Source organism: Mauremys mutica, unplaced genomic scaffold (assembly GCF_020497125.1).
Source record: "Mauremys mutica isolate MM-2020 ecotype Southern unplaced genomic scaffold, ASM2049712v1 Super-Scaffold_100324, whole genome shotgun sequence".
In the NCBI taxonomy this organism is placed as follows: domain Eukaryota; kingdom Metazoa; phylum Chordata; order Testudines; family Geoemydidae; genus Mauremys; species Mauremys mutica.
Window position 1 is genome coordinate 106,175 of NW_025423314.1, and position 13,998 is coordinate 120,172.

General features: G+C 54.2%; 1 non-coding gene across 1 annotated transcript; it reads left to right on the forward strand.

Moving 5' to 3' along the window:
* The first annotated feature begins 3,547 nt into the window (after positions 1-3,547).
* On the forward strand, positions 3,548-3,620 carry TRNAV-AAC. The gene has a single exon. It is a non-coding gene; the product is annotated as a tRNA-Val (tRNA).
* The last annotated feature ends 10,378 nt before the right edge of the window (positions 3,621-13,998 follow it).

Genomic DNA, 13,998 nt, shown 5'->3' on the forward strand with positions numbered 1-13,998 from the left:
CCACTTCTGTGTGTGGCTCCGCCCCCTTCCACACCTTCCACCCACGGCCCCACCCACTGTCACCTCTGTTCCACCCCTTCCCCCACTGGCCCCACCCTGTCACTCCTTTACCCCGGCCCTGCTGCGGCCCCGATCACAGAGAAGCTCTGTGCCCCTGCTGCAGCCCCCGGGCTGTAGCAGGGAGTGGGAGCTCCTCCAGCCCTGGGGCTGACATGGGGGAGACTTTTCCAGGGGAGCCTAATTTGGCCAGGGCCCCTAGTCATGGGCCCCACTGCCCCCTTGGCGACGCAAGGTTTGGGGAGGCTGAGCCCCCCCGAGCCTCCATTACGAGCCGCCCAGGCTACCTCTGCTCAGTGGGTGGCCAGTCTCCCTGTGTCTCTGCTGTTCATGCTGGGGAGCCCGGCCGGCCTTAGGGGTGGGGCCCCCGGCAGCCACCCTGGGCTCCAGGGGGTCAAAGGGCACCGTGAGGCCGTGCAAAGGTGCTCACTGCTCTCCCCTGCCCCAGTGCTCTTCCGTGGCCCCATAGAGGGTGGGAGGAGCGAGGAGCAGCACTATGTGCTCCCTGCGTCCTGGTCACTTTCCCCACCGGGGCTGGGCTGTGAGGGGAGCATCAGAAGCTGCTGCTCTCTGCCCTCCCCTGATGCAGCCCGGCTGAGGAAAGTGACCTGGATGCAGGGAGCTCGGATGACGTCCCTTCTCGCCCCCCTGCCCCTGCTAGGCAAGGCTGCTGTGTGGTGTCTCCATGGCTGCACTGTCAGTGATGCAGGTTTCTCTGTCCCATTGTTCCATGGGCATCCTACTAGATAAAATTGAGCAAGAAATGCTTCCCCAGGGGTTATTAGGACTGGAATTGCTATTTTCAACAGCCATTGCCATTTTTTTTCTAGTTTTGTTTGTTTAAAAGGAAGACAGTGATATTGCATTGGCAAATTCCCCATAGAAACAAAGAATAATAAAGGCACCTCAACTTTTCCTCATTTATGGAGGACAGTCTTATAATACGCATCCAGATCTCCTCCAATCACACAAGCTGAAAATTGTTCCACTTTACTGCAGCTCTGTAACCATGCGGGAACCAGTCCTGTCTGTGTTCTGTGCACATCCAGAATTCCTGTTGAATGTCCTGCCCTGGGAGCAAGTTACCAGTGACCCAGGGCTGAGGCGGAAGGAGGGTGCAGGTGCGGGAGGGAGCCCAGGGCAGGGGCAGCAGAGGGTGTGTGGGTGGGGGAGCACTGGTGGGGAAGGGGGAGCCCAGAGCTGGGGCAGCATGGGGTGTGTGTGGAGGAGAGCCCAGGGCTGGGGCGGCAGGGGGGTGCAGGTGGGGGGAGGCCAGAGCTGGGGCGGCAGTGGTGTGTGGGTGGGGAGGAGGCCCAGAGCTGGGGCGGCAGGGGGGTGCGGGTGGGGGCGGCAGAGCCCAGGGCTCGGGCAGCAAGGGTTATGGGGGGGAGCCCAGGGCTGGGGTGGGGGCAGACAAATTTTTTTTCCTTGGGGCGGCAAAAAACATAGAGCTGGCCCTGCCTCCACCCACCGTAAAGTAGGTAGGAGCGGATCATTATTATCCCTACTCAAAAGAGGGAGAAGCTAAGGCTGAGAAAGGAGAATTGACTTCTCTTAGGTCACACAGCCAGTCAGTGGCAGAGTTGGGAATAGGACCCAAGAGCCCTGATTTTCAATATACCTGCCCCTGGAAATTTCCACTACATGCATCCGACGAAGTGGGGATTCACCCACAAAAGCTCATGCTCCAAAACATCTGCTAGTCTATAAGGTGCCACAGGACTCTTTGCTGCTTTTACAAACTAACCATCAGATCTTGAATTTCAGACATTGAATGACCTGAATAAAGAGCTCTGTGATGAGCTCCAGATCAACAACAGTGCACAGTAATTATTCAGCAAGTATTTGAGGAGAACTGCAATGTCAGAGAGAATCATGAACTGCTCAGAGACCATTAATGCAGAGAAGCAGCAAAATTCATCAAACACAGAACTGGTTCTGACTTATTTCCTTGGTCTTAAAAGAGAACAACAAGGATCTGAGTCTCCTCCCTGTCAATAACCCCCTGCTCAGCCAATCAGGGTAGAGACTGAGGACGGGAGGCTGAGGGTTCTCACCAGAGAGCCCAAAGGATGGCCCATGTCACTGGTGGGGATCACTGCCCGAGCTCTATTTCAGCCCCACATTTTTGGGTGGACCTCCCACAGTGGGAGCTGCAGAGCACTCCCCCGCAACACACACACACACACACACACACACACACACACCTCTCCTGCTGTTGGGAGGGGAACAGGAGAAAGGACAAAAGAAGCAAGAGACAAAGAGAAAGGAGGGAGGGAGGGATGGAGGAAAAGGTGAAACAAAAAGGACAAACCCTAATGTCCCCAGTGATTCTAAGGGACAAAATCCCAGGTGCGCAATAAAATTCTGCCTCCTTAAGCTCGAGTTTTCCTTGCTCAGAATTCAACTGTCACCAGATGGATCAGACTGAACAGGTTTCAAACCTCCAGGAGGCTCTTACCTTCTAAACAGGGACGGCTGTTTTCTAGTAAAATCACTACAAGGGAAGGAGAAAACTCGAAAGAGGTACCTCCTGGCGCTCACGTCCATGAACCCAAATACTCTCTCAGTCCTCAAACAGAGACCCGGAGAAGGAGACTTGCTGCAGCAAAGCCACAGGGGTCTCTGAGGTTTCCCTGGCCCCTCGCCCCTGAGAGAGTATTCGGGTTCACGGACGTGAGCGCCAGGAGGAACCTCTTTCGAGTTTCCTCCTTCCCTTTTAGTGATTTTACTAGAAAACAGCCGTCCCTGTTTAGAAGGTAAGAGCCTCCTGGAGGTTTGAAACCTGTTCAGTCTGATCCATCTGGTGACAGTTGTATTCTAGGCATGGAAAACATGAGCTTAAGGAGGCAGAATTTTATTCTGCACCTGTGATTTTGTCCCTTAGAATCACTGGGGACATTGGGGTTTGTCCTTTTTGTTTCACCTCTTGCTCCATCCACTGTCTGATCCCTCTTTTCTCTTCGTCTCTTGCTTCCTTTGTCCTTTCTCCTGTTCCCCTCCCAACATCAGGTTTTTTTCTCCTACTGATAACAGCTCATGTTAACTGATCACTCTCGTTATAGTGTGTATGGCAACACCCATTTTTTCACGTTCTCTGTGTGTATATATATCTTCCAACTGAATTTTTAACTGCATGCATCCGATGAAGTGAGTTTTAGCCCACAAAAGCTTATGCTCAAATACATTTGTTAGTCTCTAAGGTGCCACATGTTCTCTTTGTTCTTTTTGCAGATAAATTAATGGAGGTTAAGTCCATTAATGGATATTAGCCAGGATGGGTAAGGAATGGTGTCCCTAGTCTCTGTTTGTCAGAGGGTGGAGATGGCTGGCAGGAGAGAGATCACTTGATCATTTCCGGTTAGGTTCACTCCCTCTTGGGCACCTGGCATTGGCCACTGTTTGCAGATAGGATATGGGATTGGATGGACCTTTGGTCTGACCCAGTACGGCCGTTCTTATGAAGGGAAGGGCACAACTCCATTACAGAGTTTCTGTAGTGTAGTGGTTATCACGTTTGCTTAACATGCAAAAGGTCCCTGGTTTGAAACCAGGCAGAAACATGGTGGCTTCCTTTTCTCAGCTCCGAGTGGCCTGTCCCTGCTGTTGTAGGAGCAGCAGTGATTTCTATGCTCAAAAGGTCTGTTATACTTCCCCTCCCCCTCGCTTTTGTCTCCTCTACCTCTCTGAATGCCTGTGAAGTGGCTTTCCCCCTCCTCCTCCCGCTCTCTCCTGCAATGCTTGTGGGATGAATGGGCTGGTTGAAGATCAGAAGAGCTTCCAGGTAGACAAGGTGTCTGGGACTCTCATTAGGCAGCACTCACACACCCAGAGCAGGACACTGCATGGACACTGGCTGAGGTGGAGTGTGACCCACCGGATGCAGCCAAGTCATCTCTAGCCGCAGGCCATGAGGTTCAGGTCCTTAAAAGGGGAAGGGGCCCTGTGCTCAGCTGTGCTTTCACAATGCTGCCTAATGAGAGTCCCAGACACCTTGTCTATCTAGGAGCTCTTCTGATCTTCCAGCTGTTCAACCAGCCCCTTCATCCCACAAGCATTGCAGGAGGGTGGGAGGGGGAAAGCCACTTCACAGGCATTCAGAGAGGGAGAGGAGATGGGGCAGGGGATGGGGGGAGTGTAACAGACCTTTTGGGCATACAGGTTATACGGAGCACACAGATCACTGCTGCTCCTACAACAGGGTAAGTTCTCAAGCAGCATGTTTCTTACTTTGCCCATCTGCCAATTTTGATAATTATCGATGGAAATATTTTGCCATTGGGTTGTGCGTTTACACAGAAATTGACATTTACCAACAAATAGGTAATTCTTCCAGTCCTGCCTAGTCTGCAGTTGGTGGGTTTAGAGGGACACATTCACTCTTCCAGGTCCCCACGCCAGGCCTGTGCTCTCAACTTCCCACACTGCTGGGATCCTTCCCTGGTCTCTGCTCAGACCTCTGCCCCCCACCCCCACTTCTGGGATCCCCTCCCCACACTGTCCAACTCCCCTGCTGGCAGGATCCCTCCCTGTTCCTTTCATTTCCTGTCTCCACTCTGGGCAAAAGCTCTGCACTGTTCCCACACCAGAAGTTCAACCCAGGCCCTCTGGATGAAAACTAGGAATCCTGACCACTAGACCATATGGGACTATTGGTGCATCTGACAAAGTGGAGATTCACCCATGAAAGCTCCTGCTCCAATACGTCTGTTAGTCTATAAGGTGCCACAGGACTCTCTGCTGCTGTTATTAGCACAACTCTCTAAGCCAACCCCTCATGAGCGCAGCAGGGACTAGCGTGACCGGATATCCCGAATTTTGGGCCTTTTTCTTATATAGGCTCTGTAGGAGGCTAGGGAACCACGGAAGATTCTGTTACGGCTTAGCTTAGGCAGTTCCGCTTTCTCAGCCTCCGGTTACTGTAGGACACGGCATGCTAGTTTTAACCTGCCGTAACCGGCTGGGACTGCTGCGTGGCAAGCCCCTGGCTGTTGGCCAGGGGGGCAGCCCCGGAGGGTGGAGAGTTTCTATTGCATTATGTATGAGCTGATATGCTGCTGTTTGTATAAAATGAGCATGCTTTGTGTTTGTTTTAGGACTTCACCCCAGGCCGAGCTACAGGGCGCTGGGTCCCCGTCTCAGTGACAGCAACGCTTGGGGTCCCCGTTGCAGATGTGTCACGTTACCTTCATTAAAACCAATTACTCTCAGCATGGAGTCGGTCTCGTTCTTGCAGAGTACCTCGGGCCTTTTGGGGCCATAACAAGTGGCGCAGCGAGCAGGGTACTCTGCGAGACGATGCCGTTTTGGCCGAAGGTAGGGGAGGTAGGGAAGCCGATGCTGTCCCTACAGCGCATACCCGGGTGGCCCCAGTCGGATCGCTGGGGGCCGGTAGCGCGGATTTTGGCAGGCTGGGCGGCTCCAGCCGATTGGCCGGAGTTCCAGAAGTCGGCTGGGATTACCCCCGAGCGGATTCTCGAGGGGTGCAGCGGCTGCGGGCGAACCGGCGGTCTGGGACAGAGCGGCGGGCGATGGGAGAGCTGGAATGGCTCCTCCTCACCGCGCTCCGGGCCCAGGATGAGGAGGTGCTCCGCTGGCAGCGGGCCCTGGACGGGAAGACGTTGGAGTGCACGGCGCAGGCAGAGGCCTGTGCCGTGGCCCCGGGGGTCGTTCGGACCTACAAGCGAGTGAGTTGTTTCGGCAGGGGCCTGGAGAAGGCATCCTACGCTGGCTGGTCCGAGTCTGGGACAGTGCCGGGAACACCGTTATGCTTCTCCGGTATGAGCTGCATCAGCTGGGTGTCCTGACACAGGATGTGCAGGTTAAAGCAGCCAAGGGGAGGAAAAAAAACAGAATGAGTTAACTGAAGAAAGCTAAAGATAAGAGACTGGCCCCAGTCAAGGACATGCTTACAGCTAAGACTTGGCGGACAGCCAAGAAAAAGGGGGGGGGGCTTTACTGTGTCCACGCCGCTGGGATAGCTGTAAAACTCGGCCAGGCACTACCGGAATGTGTTAGATTTCTTTTCTCACGGGTAAAGAAGCACTACAAAAAAGACCCCTCCACATCAGGGGAATTCTCCTACTGATGATTGGCCTATTTCTCCTTCTAGCTCCACTGTGCGTTCTGGACAGCAAAAATAAAGGGCGGGGGGGCAAGGTGAAGTGCTGGTGACCTTTCCCCTGTAGGAGCTGAACCACGACTGTGTTGGGAAAGAAGAAGAAACACTCACACCACTGACATTGCCAAAGTCCAGGACTTCCTGACCAGGAAGGACATTAAGAACTGACCCTGGTGAAGAAACAAAGAATTGTACATTGGCAGGAAGAAATTTGGGACTCCTGCTGAGAAATGTGATATTAATTGGATTTTGGGATTTATTCTACAGGCTGCGCCCTGTGTTTTGGATAAAATTTTTAGCATGTATTGCCCTCCCTTATTGGATTGTAAATGATATTGCCCTTATTTAGTTTTTTATTGTTGGAGCTCTGCTAACCCAAGTACAGGCTGGAGTTGGTGAGTTACATGTCATTTCCGCCATTAGTTTTAGGATTTAGAAGCTACTGGCAGAGATGGTATGGGCTATTACTGAGGCTGGGAAAGCATTGCTGTGGGATTTAGTACATTTAAAATCCTGAATGACCAGCTAATGGCCATTCGGAGTGATTTTAAGCACCAGGATGGCCCACTGCCCTTACAGATACATTAGGAGTACCATCTGATTTGGGGCTGTAGAGACATACCTGGACACTGTCTGGGTGGAAGTGTGTATATTCACAGTGCTCCTCCCCAGCATGGGGACCGGTTAGGTTGGGGGGTGAGGGCTCTCACATACCGAATCCTGCCAGGTTCATGGGGAGGATGAATGTGGTTACATGGTGTGTTTTCTCTATTCCCCCCCCCCTGTCAGTTTGATCACCTGACACGAGGGATAAATTGGTAACAGAAATTTGTCACAGTTTGGTGAGCAATTATGTCTGGGAGAGCCCTGCAGAATTTACACCATTTATCTGTTTTACCCTTGTTATTTTATGTTTGCTTTGTTTGGTACTGTTGATGTTATATGTTAAGAATTGCATGATTAAAGGTGAGCCCTAATAGAATAAGGAAATACCATTTGGTTTTGGTGCACTATCTAGTTTTGGTTCTGTTTTGTTTAACCGGTTACTGTTGTTTTTCTGCTCTGTTCATTTGGGCGTTAGGTGTGTGGGCGGAACTGGATTTCTCGTTCGTAATTCCTCAGGGTGGAAGCCATGTGTGCGATGAAGCTCTGAGGTTGTTTTGGGATTCTTCAGTCCCGCCCCCTGTAACGGACAATGTAATAGAAGTGGAAAAATCTGGCTTAGACTGCAATTTTCTCTGTTCTCTGTGTAATTTTCTTTGTTGTTTAAGCGCCTGCAGACAAATGGGAATGCTAGTGCTTGTATTGCTAGATTAGCTTAAGGTTATGCTGCTGTTGTTGTACCGGAGCGCTTGAGAAAGCGAGGGGAGGAATGTAGGAGGCTAGGGAACCACGGAAGATTCTGTTACGGCTTAGCTTAGGCAGTTCCGCTTTCTCAGCCTCCGGTTACTGTAGGACACGGCATGCTAGTTTTAACCTGCCGTAACCGGCTGGGACTGCTGCGTGGCAAGCCCCTGGCTGTTGGCCAGGGGGGCAGCCCCGGAGGGTGGAGAGTTTCTATTGCATTATGTATGAGCTGATATGCTGCTGTTTGTATAAAATGAGCATGCTTTGTGTTTGTTTTAGGACTTCACCCCAGGCCGAGCTACAGGGCGCTGGGTCCCCGTCTCAGTGACAGCAACGCTTGGGGTCCCCGTTGCAGATGTGTCACGTTACCTTCATTAAAACCAATTACTCTCAGCGTGGAGTCGGTCTCGTTCTTGCAGAGTACCTCGGGCCTTTTGGGGCCATAACAGGCTCCTATTACCCCCACTCCCTGTCCCGATTGTTCACATTTGCTGTCTGGTCACCCTAGCAGGGGCTGCACACAGGGCTGCATTAACCCTTCAGGTGCTGAGGTTTCCCTCACTCCATCCCTAGTGCCTGTGATCAGGAAACAGATATTAGGGCTCCCAGGTGCTGCACAGACCATGACTGAGATCGGACCCCATATTGTGCAAGGTGCTGTACGATCCCTGGCCAACACTGGGACACCCCGGGGGTTCCCCTCAATTTCTCTGAGCCTCTGCTGTCCAACTTCTTCTGACTCCATCTGGATCACACACACCCCACAAAAACCCCACCTTTCCAAACAGTCCTTCTTTTCCTACCCCCTCATTTTGCTTTTACACCCTGCAACCATCTCCTCTCTTCATCCCTCCCTCCCCAGGTGAGCAGAGATGGAGGGAACTTCAGCCACAGGAGCCAGCCCCAGCGAGCGCTGCAGCCCGCCCGGGGGGTGTTTGCAGACACAGGAAGGGATCAGCTGGGAGCGGTGGGGTGCTGGGAAGAAGGAGGCAGGAGAACAAATCCCAGAGGGGGGGCAGCTCCTGGGGGCGGGGCTCTGGCACATCCCGGGGGCGGGGCAGCTCCTGGGGGGCGGGGCTCTGGCACAGCCCGGGGGCGGGGCAGCTCCTGGGGGCGGGGCTCTGGCACAGCCCGGGGGCGGGGCAGCTCCTGGGGGCGGGGCTCTGGCACAGCCCGGGGGCGGGACAGCTCCAAGGGGCGGGGCTCTGGCACAGCCTGGGGGCGGGGCAGCTCCTGGGGGCGGGGCTCTGGCACATTGTGATGCAGGAGCCCGGGCCCAGCAGCTGCTCCCTGGTGGCGACGTGCTGCCGGCAGCGCTGGAGCCGCCTGGGCCGGAGCGGAGCAGCTGTTCTCAGCTGCAGCAGGAGCTGCCCCCGGCCCCGCTGAGCTCCAGGTGGGGACAGAGCCTGGGGCCCGGGGTTCCTCCGGGTGCGGCTGGCGGGAGGGGAGGGGAGGGGAGAGGCCGGAGCTGCGGGGGGTTGATCGGTCTCTGGGCACCAGGGGAGCCCCGGGGCAGAGTGTGTGTGTGAGTGTCCCGGGCCCAGGCGTGCGCATGGGGGGAGCCCCGGCACCCCGATGCCCTGAGCCCCGGCTGGGGAGGCTGCTCCCCCCCTCCCATGGGGGCTCCGGGGGGGGTAGGCTGCGGCGGCTGCAGGCGGGTGCTTGGGCCCCCCGGGAATGACCCGCTGCCGGCAGCTTGTGGCGCCTCCTCCGCGGAGCTTTTCCCCGGGGGCGGCCTGGGCACAGCTGCGATCGGCTCCGGCCACAGCAGCGGCGGGTGCCCCGGGGAGCCCAGCTCGTCTGGGGCTGGGGGAGGTTGGGGGGAGGAGAAGCTCCAGATACCGGTGTGGGGAGGGGGGAGGAGCCGAGCTGGAGAAGCCCCTTACTGGGCTGGAGCTATGCTGGGGGCCCAGCCCCATCACCCAGCCATGGATGGATTTAGCCCAGGAGGCAGGGTCAGTGTTGGCCCCATTGGGCAGGTGGGATCTGGGGCACAATGAGGTGAAGTGACTTTCCCAAGGCCAAGCAGGGAGTCTGTGGCAGAGCAGAGACTCAAACCCAGAACACCTGATCCTGAGTCCTGTGCCTTAACCACTAGGCAACCTTCCCACCGAAGGAGAGGGAACCTCCTCTGCCATTTTGAGTGTGTGGGTGGGAGCAGCCACTAGACAGAGCTGCCAGGAGGGGGGGAGGGGGGTTGGATAGTTGGGGGGGGTGATTAGAGGGTGGGGGGGGTCTCTGGAGGGGGTTGTCAGGGGACAAGGAGCAGGGGGGTTGGATGGGTTGAGGGTTTGGGGGGTGCCTGTTGGGGGTGGGAGGTGGAGCGGGGTCGGGGCAGGCAGGGAGCAGAGGGAGTTGGATGGGTCGGGAGTTGTGGGGGTCCTGTCAGGGGGTGGGGAGCGGTTGGATGGGGCGTGGGAGTCCCGGGGATCTGTCTCAGGGCGGGGGTGTGGATAAGGGTCAGGGGGACAGGTAGGGGGTAGAGTCCTAGGGAGGCAGTTACAGTGGGGGGGTCCCAGGAGGCGGCAGTCAGGGGACAAGGAGCAGGGGGTGTTGGGGGTTCTGAGGGGGGCAGCCAGGGGGCAGGAAGGGGGAGGCAGTGGATGGGGTGGGGCTAGGGCGGGGCTCCCTGGGTGCGCACCCTAATGAAATGTGCTGCACACGCCTATGGTCACGGGGGTGAGCTACTCGCATCCTTTTCCTGTTTGTGCCATTTCTTTCCATCTCAAAACCTGAGAACAATTCTCTCTGGTTCTTCCCCTTCTCTCTCCCCTCCCCACATGTGGCTAGAAAATCCAAGGAGATTCCCTCGTTTTCTTTAAAATTATTGACTCTCTAGTCTCTCATTTTCCCTATTTTCTCTGTAATTCTTAAATTCTCCTCAGCTTTGGGATGTGAACCCAGCCCGTTTATCTGCAGCAATTTGTCCTTGGGTAGGTGGAATTTGCTGTCCTGTGTCACTCCCCCAGCGTGGGTGGGGGTTAGTAGGTGCTGACTGGGGGAGCCCACAGAAATGGCTGCCTCTGGGGGGGAAATGGGGGGGGCCGATCTCTGCCAGCAACAGGACATGGCCGCACAGGAGGGGAAGGGAGGAGCCAGTGTCCCTATGGAGCCGGCCCAGCCCCTTTGGTTCTGCTCCTTTCCAGCATTTTGTTCAGAGACTTTATTACTGGGGAGGCTGAAAAATCTCCCTGTGGGCTTAGCCTGGCAGGAGGGGCCAGGTCTCCCCTGCAGTAAAGAGATGGAGCATGTTCCCAGCATGGCAGAGCCTAGGCTGTCTCTCTGCAGGGAAAGATCCTGGGGGAATCGTGATGTGACATGAACTAAAGCCTGTTCTGAAACCTCTGCAACTGCCCTTCTCGCCCTGCCAGGCTGCAGGATGTCGTCCATGTTTTGCTCCAGCTCATCCCATCCTCCCATGGGACAGGGAAGGGAAATGGCTGCAGAGGATCCCGTCCAGGTAGGGGTTATTGGGGAGTTGCTGGTGGGTTCCTGCTGGAGGGAGAGGGACACCAAATGCACTGGAGGAGGGAGGCTTGGGCAGTCTGGTTTGGGGGTTGGAGTTTGCCAAAAAATTCCCAGGAGGGAGAATGGGAGGAGGCCAGGGTGTAGCAAACCTGTTGGGACTTGTTCAATATGCGGCTTCCATTCTAGGAACAGACCCACGAGGTTAGAGGGTGGAAATGCTCTAATTTGTGGGACAGGAAACAACCCCCCTAGGTGGGGCTAGGAAAATGGGCCAGAATCCCAGGGCTGGAGCCCGACCTGATTAACCAGCGGCTGCTGTGAGATGTGAGGGGGCACCTACCAGGGAGGCTGGGGGGGGAGGTTCTTAACCTTTTTCTTTCTAAGGCCCCCAACGTGCTATAAAAACTCCACGGCCCTGCATGTGCCTGGTTCTCTGCATATCACTATCATGTATGTGACTCAGTAAGATTTGACTCCATCATTGCTATTAGTATCATACTTGGAGCTGCGTTTATTTTCATAGAAATTTTAAGTTACTTTACAGACAGATTTAAAAATACAGTTTGAAGATAAATGATCTTCATCTGCACAGTGTCTAAAGTTTTGAGTTTAGCTATTTTTTTCAAACGAGCCCTGCTAAGGTAAGTACAAGCAAAATGTACGGTCTGTTATTTGATTGTAAATATTGTAAATAGCAAATGACAAAGCACAATACGGCAATAACAGTAATAATAATAATTACTCCAGCCAGGCCAGGTGAAGCATTTTAGAACTTGTTACTCAAAGAACTGAATTTAAGCATAAGACAGAAATAAAATGATGAAAGTCAGAGATCAGTTAAAAAGCTAAACTACCAGCACTGTCATCCTGACCGATTGTGAAAGAATAAAATTACAGAGACTATATGTACTTTGTGCATTTTGACAGGAGGTAAAAGGAAGTAACAACAGTAACTGACGTGTGTGTGTGGTGAGGGAGTGTGAGACACACCCGCTGTCACTCCCAGCCCAGCGGCACTCACTAGTCCGAAGGCTCGTTCACACGGCAGCAGGGGCCAGCAGCTCCCACTCCTGACCCAGAGGCAGCAGCACAGAATCTTGTCCCCCCAGCTCAGCTCAGCAGAGACTGGGCACAGAGGCAGGAGGGTGGGGCCACCCCGACATCAGCAAACCCCTCCCCCACCCCACCCCCGCACAGCACAGGAGGCTCCTGGGAGCAGCTTGGCCGGGGGCAGCTCCAAGTGGGGGGAGGGGGCAGGGCTGCAGGAAGAGCTGCAGGGGCAGACAGCTGAAGAGAAGTGGGGGGAGGAGAGACAGGACACCCCTGCTGGAGGAACCCCCTCAGCAAGGCCCCCCTGGACCGTCATGTTGTCTGCCCCCCACTGAGTCTGGCCCCGTCCAGCTCTTCACAATGAGAACAGCGCTGGGCTCCCTGCCAGCGAGCTCTCCCTGCACCTGCCAGGGCCTCCGTCTCCTGTGTCCGTCTGTGGCTAGTGGGGGGGGATGGATCTGCTGGGAGAGAGGAGGGGCTCTCGCTTCGTCCCCTCCCCCTGGCGTTTCCTGGCTGCTCTGAGCGGGGTGGGGTGGGACTCTGTTGACTGTCATCCACCAGAGCTTCCATTTGATTGAAAGTCTGAGTGGGGCATCAGGTCCTGAGTGTTGGACTCTTGCTCTTTCAGGGGCCGGTGACCTTCGAGGAGGTGGCTGTGTATTTCACCAGGGAAGAGTGGGCTCTGCTGGACCCTGTTCAGAGAGCCCTCTACTGGGATGTCATGCAGGAGAACTATGAGCATGTGACCTCGCTGGGTAAGGAGTCCTGTCCCCTGGGTTATTAGAAGCTGTGGGGTCTCTGAAGAACCTGAGTAGTAATAACTTGATACCTTTATTCATCATACAAGTTTCCTTGCCCCCCCCCCTTTTTGCCTCATCTCCCACCCACTAGAATAATTTTTAGACATTTGTCATCAGTCATTTTGAAATTGCATTTACTGTGTCCTTATTGGCTACATTAGCAACTACATTAATAACTGTTTTTTTAAATTAATTAATAAAATTATAAATAAATAAAAAAATAAAAATATTCTTAAAATTATTTTAAAATAAATAATTTAATTAATAAAATAGTTGTGTGACTGATGCATGGCTTGTGTGACAGTCAGATGAGCTCCTCTTTTGATAGAAGTGAGTATAATGTTGCTATTTAGGACCCCACGGGTGAAGGGAGAACAGAGCTGTGGGAGGGGCGGAGAAGGGGGGAGTAGCTAATTCTGGGGTGCCAGGACGTGGGGAAGGTGTGTGCAGGATTAGAGCTAAGAAGCAGCAGGGAGGTAGGAGGCTGTGAGAGACGAGGAGAAAATACAAGAAGCTCCCAAGGTGCCGGGAGGTGGTGCCGGCTGAGAGTAATGGGAAGAAGTGGAGGGGAATGTGGAGGAACGGCACCCAGGAAGTGGGGTGGGTGGGTCAGTGGGAGGGAGGAGAGGTTTGGGGATCTGGAGCTGTGGGGGATCCCAGACCTTTAACCCCGAATCCCTACCCAAGCCTTGTTGTTCTAGAGCCCACGCTCCAGTTTTATTTCTGTTCAGTTTCACTTCATTATACATTTCCTCCCCCAAATATTATTATTTTAACTCTTGACCTCCCTCTCATTACCCCCCTCCCCGTATAACCTCCCCATCTCTGTGCACAGCGACCCCGGCCACCGACCCTGAGTCCTCGCTGCATCCTCCCTCCCAGAGCAGAGCCCCTACCCAGGCACAAATGGGCACTTTGTTGATGATGTCACAGGGTGGTGGTGTAGCCTGTACAGTGTTTACACCGATAAGATGATGTATTGGGGTACAGCTCGCCCTTGTACATGGCTACACAAAGTTAATTGAGAAGATGGAATTTGGTGAAACACACAGAAACTTGATTTAATACAGACAGTTATAACTGAAATCACAGGCAAGGATCAATCCACGTAACAGTTAGACTAAGATCAGTATAGTAAAGAGGGGCTTGCACTGT